Below are 12,033 nucleotides of genomic sequence, written 5' to 3' on the forward strand. Positions count from 1 at the left end.
GGATTTTCAAAAGTGCCTAGAAGGTTAGGTGTTTTGTAAACCCCACTAGATGCCTAGCTGCATCTTTGGGTGCCTAAAAACCTTTGAAACTCTGTCCCTAAGGCACTGGCCTGAGGTCATACAGTAAGTCCATGGGGTACTCTTTCAGGGCTAGCTCCCTAGTCACTGGACCATCCTCTCTCTCTCTCTCTGCTGTGAGCTGCAAAAAAAAGAGGACTCTGATAGATGGGAGAAAACTGATTGGCCAGCTCTCTGAGACTCCAGCAATTGGTCCCAGCCAATGGGGAAGGATGTCATGTTTGACAGCATGAAAAACAGCACAGAGATCAGGAAAGATGAAGAGAGGAAGAATGAGAGTCAGATGAGAGAAGATCACTTAACTCCCAAGGGGTGGCAGGTTCTGCCCCAGGCTGGGTTGGAGAGCAATGGCTGCTCTGCAATTTTAGATTTTTAACTGAAAATCATTTTGTTTTGTCATTTTTTTTGTTGAGAGTTCAAGAAAACGAAGGATTGAGAAAGTGTTATATGAGTACCAGATGTGCTTATGCCTCAAATTCTTAGGGTTTCAGCTGTATCCAGGCCAATTCCAGAAAAAAGAATAGAAATGGCATCCAAAAGTCCATAAAGTCATGATTTATATTATTCACTGGGCACCATGTGTGTGCTCAGCACTGTCAGAATATGCCAGAAAATGTAGTCCCTGGGCCAATGCATATAAGATAGCTCAGATATTCAACTATGAAGTGTATAGCTATTGAGCATGTTATCCCATGTTCACTGTGATGATAATATATAATGAGTGGAGGCACTGATGGCAATAGAAGTTTTACTTGATTAAGGACTAGAACAGAGGTGGGCAAACTACGGCCCGCGGGACCATCCTGCTCCGCCTTTGAGCTCCTGGCCGGAGAGGCTAGCCCCCGGCCTCTCCGCCCTCCCCCGCAGCCGTGCCACCATGCAGGCAGCACTGTGGCCCGCCACTCCTGTTGGGCAGCGTAGCGGCATGGCTGGCTCCGGCATGGTAAGGGGGCGGTGAGTGGGAGGGGTTGGATAAGGGGCAGGGGATCCCGAGGGGCAGTCAGGGGACAGAGAGCACTGGGCAGTTGGATGGGACGGAGGTTCTGGGGGGTGGGGGCGGTCAGGGGATGGGGAGCAGGGGGAGTTGGATAGGGGGTGGGGTCCCTGGGGGGGGCGTCAGGGAGTAGGGGGGGTTGGATAGGACGTGGGGTCATGGGGGGCAGTTAGGGACAGGGGTGTGGATAGGGGTCGGGGCAGTCAGGGGACAGGGAGCAGTGGAGGTTTCGGGGGTGATGGTCAGGGGATGGGGAACAGAGGAGGTTGGATAGGCATGGGAATCCTGGGGGGCCTGTCAGGGGGCGGGGCTGTGGATAGGGGTCATGGCAGTCAGGGGACAGGGAGGGGTTGGATAGTGGATTGGGTCCTGGGGGGCAGTTAGGGGTGGGGGTCCTGAGAGGGGGCAGTCAGGGGTCAAGGAGCAGGGAGGGTTGGATGGGTCGGGGATTCTGAGGGGGGCGGGAATTGGGAGGGAGGGGATAGGGGACAGGGGACAGGCTGTTTGGGGAGGCACAGCCTCCCCTACCCGGCACTACATACAGTTGCGCAACCTCGATGTGGCCCTCGGGACAAAAAGTTTGCCCACCCCTGGACTAGAAGATTTGACACTTCAACTTTCTTTCAAGGGGAAAAGCTGCCCAGAGCTCCTGTGCCCGTTTATTTTCCTATCCTGCCTGTAGAGGCCCTGATATACCTCAGAAGTCTCATTTTTTTGTCTCAGCTTTAAAATGTGGACCTTTCTTGATGTTTGTTTTAAATATTCTCCTGTGAGAACTGCACCTCAGTCGCTATAGTGTTGTGTTTAAGAGCCTTCTGGAAAGTAACTAACCTTTAAACAGAAGTGAAGCAGTGTTGCCAATTCTTATGATTTTTGTCATGAGTTTCATGATAATTATTGTCTTCCTTAAAGCCCCAGCTCCTTGAGCCAAGTGGAGATGTGATGATTTCAGCCTTCATTCTTAAAGAAAAATGAAGTTGCAAGCCCTTGTGCTATGAAGAAAGCTTCAAAATGTGACTCCAGTGCACCCTAAAGTCTCAAAAAGCAGAAGGCAAATAAAAAGAACCCTAAATCTACTATTTTACATAATCTCATGATTTTAAAGCCAATCTCATGATTTCTGGTGAGCCTGATTCCTGGTTTTTGAACATTTGGGGTTGGATATACCATGAAAGTGACTTGAAAATGTCAGTTTCACTTCTGTTCAAAGTCAGTTTCTAGTCTAGTATTTGTAGTGGGGTAAGAGCCCTATCACCCTAGGCAGATCAGGTATAAACTCACAAGGCCTTGCCCCAGTGAGATGTTTCCAAAAGTTAAATGATCTATTCGAAGCTCAGTGAACTGGAAAAAAAAGTGATAGAAAGTAATCTAGATTTTTCTACAATTGTTTCAGTTGTTTTATACAAGAGTTAGTAACAAAGTAAGAATATACATTAAATTTTACACCTCACCAATGTCCCTTAAGTGACTTGACACAAGATGTCAGAACATCTTAGTATTAGATCTGAGTGGGTCTAATATTTATTTAGTTTCCTTTCTTTGTATAGGTATTAGATACAATGCTTTTGTCAGCTAATTTCTAAGTTATCTGAAAAAAAAACTAGAGTTTTCAGCAGCCTAAGTAACCCCTAGAATCACTGTTAAAATTGCGCCTTCCCCCCGCCCAAATCTGAAATTGCGCCATTGGACAATGGATGTCTGAGCTGTAATAACTTGTTATTTCTGGATCATATCCTATTTAGCAGGTCTTTCCTTGCTGGCAAAGGAAACAGGGTAGAACCCTGACATCAGCGACAAAGCACAGTTAATTACTTATACTTATGTAACTCTCGTCAAATGGGAACAGTCTTTGTAAAGCTTGCTGGTCCCCACCCAAGGTTGGGCGGAATGCATGAAGTGCCTAACAGCAGCCCAGTTTGGCAGATTAATAAGCAGTTTTCATATGAGACATATGAAAGACCTAGTGTGATAACTCTTGTGTCATGGGATCTTTGCTGACTTTCTTGTAGCCTCAGATGCCAGAATAAAGAGATTTCATGAGAATCTCAGCTTTCATTTTTATAAAGAGTAAGTTTCAGCCTTCACGGTTGGCGTGAAAAGCTTGTAAACAGGAAATGAGCGCCCCCAAAAGGCTCAGAAACCAGAAATAAATTTTAAAAAATACAAATGTATTTTTTTAAAACTCTCATGTTTTTAGCCAATATCCTGATCTCTTGGGGCATGATTCATGATTTTTGACTGTGGAGGCTGACAATGTGGCAGGGGTCCTTATCCCTTGTGATCTGATAGGATCTCATAGCAGTCTTGGTCTTGGTAAAAGCGCTTTGTAGAATTCCATTTTGGCTAACTGAACACGGCTGACCTAAATTACAGCCTTTAAACCGAATACATAATTTTTTGTTTCTAGCCTTAAACAGTTGTGTAGCATAGCTGTGTGCTGCTAAATGGCTGCTGAGTTCCAGGATAGAGGTGACTATCTCAGTAATAGGTGAAATTATTAGTGTGTAGATGCACGTATACTGTATACATGTATACTGTATACATTTATACAGGGACTGAATTGGGTTGGCTTGCAGTGGTTTGGCAATCTGTTTTGGAGGCTGTTGTCTGGTGCTCAGCGTGGATTAACAGTTCAAGACTAGCCATGAATGCTGTCTTTGGCCACAGACCCCCCCAGGAAATAGGTATCCCTAAGCTTTTCTTGAGCTAGCTCTGATTCCTTTGTTTTGACAGACATGCTCCCAATGTCCTTTTTGCTGATGGTGCATTTCCTGGACATGCTTTCACTGACTGGGCTGACTTTGCCTGTGGTGTGTAATCCCTTGCCAAACTTGTCACACTTCTGCCCAGGGAACTCAGTGCTCTTCAGATGCCTCTTTATGGCACTTCCTTTTACTCCGTGGGAATTTTTTTCTTGTCTTTTGCTTCTACGTCTCTCCTGCTGGGTAATTTGCATTTTCACTAGCTCAGATTGGGGTTCCAGTTACCCTGCCTGTTTCAGAGGTAGCTTAGATATTAATTGTAACATTCTTTTACAATCCTTGTTAGACATGCCAATGACTATGTTCTCCTCTTCACCAATACACAGCACTGCCAGCTCCATAGGCACCAGCTTTGTGGGTGCTCCAGGGCTGGAGTACCCACACAAAAAAAAATGGGTGCTCGGCACCAACCCGCCAATCAGCTGTTCAGCAGCAGGTGCTTGAGGAGGGGGCAGAGTAGGGGCAGGAAGAGGCGGGGCAAGAGGCGGAATGGAGGTGGGATTTCAGGGCAGAGTGGGGGTGGAGCACCCACCTGGGAAAATGAAAGTCAGTGCCAGTGGCCAGCTCTCACACTATTACCATGAGACTTGCAATAGTTGGTATTTTTCTTAAAGCTCCAGCTGCTGGAGGTTATTTTTTTTTTAAAGTAAGATTCCAGTCCTTGTAATTTCAGAGAAGAGTACAAAAAATGTGACCTGATCATAACCAAAAGGCTCAGAGACCATAAGACAAATAAAAAGAATCCCACTCTGACATGCTTTTTCTCTCTCATTATTTTTAAAGCAAATCTCATATTTGGGGGCTTTGTGAATGCTTGGCATTGGTGTGACACTTCCCAGCGGTACTCAGGGTTGTGAGGTAACTTCCTACCAGCTGCCCTTAGTGCGAGGAAGTCTAGTCTGTGCCTGCTGTGTGTCAGCTCCCCAACCCCACTGGCCACAGACAATGCAAGCACTCCCCTCAGCCGTGCAATCATTCCACAGGTTAGCGACAGGCACACTCCAACCCTTGAGTCCTCCGAGCGTCTCCCTGGTGTTAGATGTTTTCAGATCACCAGGGCTTGATGAAATACATCCTGAAATACTGAAGGAGCTGACTGAGAAGATGTCTCAGCCATTAGCGATTATCTTCAAAAAGTCATGGAAGATGGGAGAGATTTCAGAAGACAGGAAAAGGGAAAATATAGTGCCAAACTAGAAAAAGGGGAATAAAGGCAACATGAAGAATTACAGACCAGTCAGCTTAATTTCAATACCCAGAAAGATAATGGAGCAAAGAATTAAGTAATCAATTTGCAGATACCTAGAAGAGAATAAGGTGGTAAGTAACAGCTAGCATGGATTTGTCCAGAACAAGTCATATAAAACCAAACTAGTAGCTTTTTTTGAAAGGGTAACAAGCCTTGGGCTTAGGATAGTTACTTTGGTAAGGCTTTTGACACTGTCTCACATGGGCTTCCCATAAACAAACTAAGGAAATACAACCTAGATGGAGTTACTATAAGGTGGGTGCATAACTGGTTGGAAAATCGTTCCCAGAGAGTAGTTATCAATGGTTCACAGTCAGGCTGGAAAGGTATAATGAGTGGGGTCCCGCAGGGATCAGTTCTGGGTCTGGTTCTATTCAATATCTTCATCAATGATTTAGATAATGGCATAGAGAGTACACTTATACAGTTTGCAGACAATACCAAGCTGGGAAGTGTTGCAAGTGCTTTGGAGGATAGGATTAATATTCAAAATGATCTGGACAAACTGGAGAAATGGTCTGAAGTCAATAGGATGGAATTCAATAAGGACAAATGCAAAGTACTCCACTTAGGAAGGAACAATCAATTGCATACATACAAAATGGGAAATGACTGCCTAGGAAGGAGTACTGCGGAAAGGGATCTGGGAGTCATAGTGATCACAAGCTAAATATGAGTTAACAGTGTAACACTGTTGCAAAAAAAGCAAACCTCATTCTGGGATGTATTACCAGGAATGTTGTAAGCAAGACACAAGAAGTAATTCTTCTACTCTACTCTGAACTCATTAGGCCTCGACTGGAGTATTGTGTCCAGTTCTGGGTGCCACATTTCAGGAAAGATGTGGACAAATTGGAGAAAGTCCAGAGAAGAGCAACAACAATTAATTATTAAAGTTCTAGAAAACATGACCTATGAGGGAAGATTGAAAAAATTGGTTTGTTTAGTCTGTAGAAGACGGAGGGGAGACATGATAACAGTTTTCAAGTACATAAAAGGTGGTTACAAGGAGGAGGGAAAAAAATTATTCTCTTTAACCTCTAAGGGTATGTCTACACTACGAAATTAGGTCAATTTTATAGAAGTCGATTTAGAAATTGAAAATTTAAAATTTAGAAATTTTATACAGTCGATTGTGTATGTCCCCACTAAGAGCATTAAGTCGGCGGAGTGTGTCCTTAATACCGTGGCTAGCAGCGACTTACGGAATGGTGCACTGTTGGTAGCCATTCCACAGTTCCCGCAGTCTTCGCTGCCCATTGGAATTCTGGGTTAAGGTCCCAATGCCTAATAGGGCAAAAACATTGTCGAGGGTGGTTTTGGGTACATGTCGTCAGTCGCCCCTCACTCCCTCCGTGAAAGCAATGGCAGACAATTGTTTCGCACCTTTTTTCCTGGGTTACCTGTGCAGACACCATACCATGGCAAGCATGGAGCCCGCTCAGCTCACTGCTGCTGTTGTGAGCATTGTAAACACCTCGCGCATTATCGTGGAGTATGTGCAGAACCGGGCTAAGAGACGCCAGCATGAGGACGATTGTGATGAGGACATGGACACAGACATTCCTGAAAGCACGGGCTGTGGCATTTGGGACATCTTGGCAGCAGTGGGGCTGGTTGATACAGTGGAACACCGATTCTGGGCCTGGTAAACAAGCACAGACTGGTGGGACTGCATAGTGTTGCAGGTATGGGATTATTCACAGTGGCTGTGAAACTTTCACATGTGTAAGGACACTTTCCTTGAACTTTGTGAGTTGCTTTCCCCTGCCCTGAAGCACAGGAATACCAAGATGAGCGCTGCCCTGACAGTTGAGAAGCGAGTGACGATAGCCCTGTGGAAGCTTGCAACGCCTGACTGCTACCGGTCAGTCGGGAATCAATTTGGAGTGGGCAAGTCTACTGTGGGGACTGCTGTGATCCAAGTAGCCAATGCAATCACTGACGTTCTGCTCTCAAGGGTAGTGATTCTGGGAAACGTGCAGGTCATACTGGATAGCTTTGCTGCAATGGGATTCCCTAACTGTGGTGGGGCAATAGACAGAACACATATCCCTATCTTGGCACCGGACCACCTTGCCAACCAGTACGTAAACCGCAAGGGATACTTCTCAATGGTGCTGCAAGCACTGGTGGATCACAAGGGACGTTTCACCAACGTCAACGTGGGATGACCGAGAAAGGTGCATGATGCTCGCATCTTTAGGAACTCTGGGCTGTTCGAGCAGTTGCAAGAAGGGACTTACTTCCCAGACCAGAAAATTACTGTTGGGGATGTTGAAATGCCAATAGTTATCCTTGGGGACCCAGCCTACCCCTTGCTCCCATGGCTCATGAAGCCATACGCAGGCAGCCTGGACAGCAGTAAGGAGCAGTTCAACTATAGGCTAAGCAAGTGCAGAATGGTGGTAGAATGTGCCTTTGGACGTTTAAAAGTTCACTGGTGCTGTTTGCTGACTAGGTTAGACCTCAGCGCAACCAACATTCCCATTGTTATTGCTGCTTGCTGTGTGCTCCATAATATCTGTGAGAGTAAGGGGGAGACATTTATGGCGGGGTGGGAGGTTGAGACAAATCACCTGGTGGCTGATTTTGAGCAGCCAGACACCAGGGTGATTAGAAGAGCACAGCTAGGCGCACTGTGCATCAGAGAGGCTTTGAAAACCAGTTTCATGACTGGCCAGGCTATGGTGTGACAGTTGTGTGTATTTCTCCTTGCTGCAAACCCGCCCCCTTTGTTGATTTTAATTCCCTGTAAGCCAACCACCCTCCCCTCTTCAATCACAGCTGGCAAAGGAAATAAAGTAACTATTGTTTTGAAACCATGCATTCTTTCTTTATTAATTTAAAAAAAAAGTGAGATAACTGACAAGGTAGCCCAGGTGGAGTGGGGTGTGGGAGGAGGGAAGGACAAGGCCACATTGCTTATTGTAGCCACACTACAAATCAAAACTGTTTGAATGACAGCCTTCTGTTGCTTGGGCCATCCTCTGGAGTGGAGTGGCTGGGTGCCCAGAGCCTCCCCCCTCCGCGTTCTTGGGCGTCTGGGTGAGGAGGATATGGAACTTGGGGAGAAGGGTAGGCAGTTATACAATGGATGCAGTGGGGGTCCATGCTCTTGTTGGCTTTCCCGCAGCTCCAACAGATGCTTCATCATGTCTGTTTGCTCCCCCATTAGCCTCAGCATCGCCTCTGCCTTTGGTCTTCACGCTCATTTAATGCTTTCCTGGCCTCTGCCACTGAATGCCTCCATGCAATAAGCTGTGCTCTATCAGTGTGGGAGGACTGCATGTGGTTGGAAAACATGTCATTTTGGGTGCATTTTTTTTTTTGCCTTCTAATCTGCGATAACCTCAGGGATGGAGATGATAGAGGGAGCATAGAAACATTTGCACCTGGGGAGAGTAAAATTTAAGATGATACATTTCTGAGAACAAAAGGGAGACTTTCACAGTGAATCAAGCAGTTCACAGCAGACAGCACATGTGCTTTAGGTACAAGGTCGCATTTTGTCTTTTATATTGAGCACCTGCCGGTATGGTGACACATCACAAATGGCTGGGCAACAGAATTCGGTTTCCAGACAGCCATGGTAAGGCTTTTGGTATGCGGGGTTGGCTTCTTACACCTTCATAACATGTGGGAATGGTTTCAAACTGCAGCACCTTCCTTCCCAATGCCGGCTGGGTTTCACATTTAAAAGGAGGGGCTGCAGTTTTCGGGGGGATGTGCAGCACACACCTCCTCCCACTCCACCGTGTGGCTATTCTCTGGGATGATCCCTTCATCCCTCCCCCCGCTGAGTGACTATTCTCCGGGATGATTCCTTTTAGCCAAGCGCAAACAGCCCAGTATGAACGGGGTCCTTTTACTGTTCCCTTACAAAAATTCCTCTATTTCAACCAGGTGACCATGAATGATATCACTCTCCTGAGGCTAACACAGAAAGATAAAGACCAAATGTTGCTTGAATGCGACCAAAACCCAGGAACATTCGCTGCCATGCTTTGTGCTGCAATGATTCCAGACTACTTGCTACTGGATTGGGGTGATAAAGTGTCCTACCGTGGAAGACGAAATAAGGCAACCCTCCCCAGAAACCTTCTGCAAAGGCTTTCAGAGTACCTCCAGGAGAGCTTCATGGAGATGTCCCTGGAGGATTCCTGCTCCATCCCCAGACACGTTAACAGACTTTTCCAGTAGCTATACTGGCCGCGAATGCATCCCAATTCTTCAGGGCAAATCAAACATTAAACACTATTGCTTTTAAACCTTGTACTGTAGTTACAAAAATGCACTCACCAGAGCTGCCTTCTCTGGCTTTAGGGTTGGGGATCCCGCCTTTGGATGGTATTGGCTCCAGGGTGATGAAAAGGTCCTGGCTGTCGGGGAGAACAGATTCACTGCTTGCCTGCTGCGCATTCTCCTCCTTCTCTTCTACCTCTTCCTCAGCCACAAAATCCTCCTCCCTGTTGCGTGAGACTCCCCCCCTTGCAGGTGTCCACGGACAGTGGTGGGGTAGTGGTAGGGTCCCCACCTAGAATGCCATGCAGCTGATCATAGAAGCTGTATGTCTGGGGCTCTGAGCCGGAGTGACCATTTTCCTCCTTTGTCTTTTGGTAGGCTTGCCTGAGCTCCTTGACTTTCATGTGGCACTGCTGTGTGTCCCTGTTGTAGCCTCTCTCCACCATGCCCTGTGCAATTTTGGCATATATATTAGCATTTCTTCTTTCTGATCGGAGTTCGGCCTGCACAGATTCTTCTCCTCATACAGCAATCAGATCCATTGTCTCCCTTTCCGTCCATGCTGGAGCTCGTTTGTGATTCTGGGGGGACCGTATGGTCACCTGTGCTGCTGAGCTCACCACACTGACCAAACAGGAAATGAAATTCAAAATTTCCCGGGGCTTTTCCTGTGTATCTGGCTAGTGCATTGGAGTTCAAAGTGCTGTCCAGAGCGGTCACATTGGAGCATTCTGGGATAGCTCCTGGAGGCCAATACTGTCGAATTGCATCTGCACTACCCCAAATTCAACCCAGCAAGGTCAATTTTAGCGCTACTCCCCTCACCGGGGAGGAGTACAGAAGTCGATTTTAAGAGCCCTTTAGGTGGACGGAACGGGGTTGGTTGTGTAGACGCATTCATTTTAAAATCAACCTAACGCAGCTAAATTCAACCTAACCCCGTAGTGTAGACCCAGGCTAAGGATAGGACAGGAAACAGTAGGCTTAAATTGCAGCAAGGGCGATTTAGGTTGGACAGTAGGAAAAACTTCCTGTCATGGTGGTTAAGCACTGGAATAAATTGCCTAGGGAGGTTGTGGAATTTCTGTCACTGGAGATTTTTAAAAGCAGGTTAGACAAATATCTGTCAGGTATGTCTAAATAATACTTAGTCCTGCCTTGAGTGCAGGGGACTGGACTAGATGACCTCTCGAGGTCCCTTTCAGCCCTACAATTCTATGATTCAAGTGATAGCAAGTAGAAGTATTAAAAGCAAATGGTGATGTATAAAATAAAATCATAACATACATTCTAGAGCCTAGACTAATTTAATAAGATGATTTCATGTCTCACAAAATGTTGCTCACCCAAAATCCCTGCAACAATTTACAACCAGGTAGACTTCGACCCTTCTTTCATGAGACATTCACACCGTCAGCTGGCCTCTTAGGAAAGGATTCTGTGTGTCTTTGTACTCCAATATATACTCTAACAATCCTTCGTCTTTAGACGTAAACGCGACACCCACCTGCTATTTGTTTCTTCCTGTAGATTTCCTTTTGTGTAGCTTTTGCAATCTCCCAATTTGCACCTAGTTCAGTATGCAAATAGGCATACAATATACAATAAATAAATGGCCAAATGGGGAAATAAGTGTCAGTTACCTTGAAGATGTCATTCCTTTCAGGAGGGAGGTTTGTCACCTCCTGGAGACCTGCCTTAACTCCTACACCTTAAGAACATATTTTTTAGTATAGATAAACATTATCCATACATATATCTCTCAATGATTATGATGACCAGTGGGCTACCGACTCTTGATACAGACCTCACATGACTTTGGTAAACCATTATGCAGATACCTGAGCCTGGGGATCTCTGGACCACCCTATGCACCGTCTGTTGATCTCAAGGGGTCCCTGGCTCACAGTTGGTAATACTGACTATCAAAGTCATAATGCTCTTCTTCATTCTTATAGGGCCCTTATTAAGGCTTCAACCTTTCCCTGCTTTCTGTTGGACTCTGCACCCTATGGTATAAGCACACACCCTCTGAGTGCCAAATTTCCTTTTTGGAATTATCTGCTCCTCAAACTTTTTCAGGTCATTGCCTTCCTTAATGAAGGCGTGTTATCCATAAACACTTCCCACGTGCTGACCTGCACTTTGCCACTTGTGCAGTAAACTTTGTTGCAGTGCAGAATCTGGTAAAGCTCAAGCCATTTTGTGGGCTTATCCAACAAAGTCTTCCGGCAAGTTTAGCTTTGACATTTTCCTTTCTTCTTATTTATACCGTTTTGAAATGAGTTGATTTTTGACCTGTCATGTGACAATGGCCAAGAAGCACTGAAAGAGTCAATTTCTTCTAAGACTGAATAAATAAGCATAGATGATCCCTAAAGCTACTCTGTCTCTCCTTCTGCTTAACTTTGTATCTACCTTAGGTATTTATATGGCTCCCATTACTGTGGTATCTGAGCACCTCACAGTCTGTAGTGTATTTATCCTCAACACCCCAGGAGGTAGGGCAGTGCTATGATCCCCATTTTACAGATGAGGAACTAAGGCACAAAGAGACATGATGCAGATTTTTAAAAGTATTTAGGCACCTAAAGGTGCAGATAGGCACCTAATGGGAGTTTCCAAAAGCACCTGTCTATATCTTTAGGTGCCTAAATACCTTGAAAAATCTGGCCCTAAATGCCTTGACCAAGGTCACACAGGAA

General features: G+C 45.7%; 1 protein-coding gene across 5 annotated transcripts in view; it reads right to left on the reverse strand.

Annotated features, from left to right (window-relative positions):
• The window catches only part of DDO (D-aspartate oxidase), a 51,139-nt gene that overhangs the window by 14,635 nt on the left and 24,471 nt on the right, over positions 1–12,033 (reverse strand). The window contains exon 2 of one of the 5 annotated variants that reach the window (XM_043542802.1): positions 10,836–10,898. The exons of the other annotated variants lie outside the window; for them this stretch is intronic. The gene's annotated coding sequence lies outside the window, so the exon portion shown is untranslated. The remainder of the gene's footprint in view (positions 1–10,835; positions 10,899–12,033) is intronic. 5 annotated transcript variants of the gene reach the window in all.

This window comes from Chelonia mydas, chromosome 3 (genome assembly GCF_015237465.2).
Source record: "Chelonia mydas isolate rCheMyd1 chromosome 3, rCheMyd1.pri.v2, whole genome shotgun sequence".
NCBI classification, from domain to species: domain Eukaryota; kingdom Metazoa; phylum Chordata; order Testudines; family Cheloniidae; genus Chelonia; species Chelonia mydas.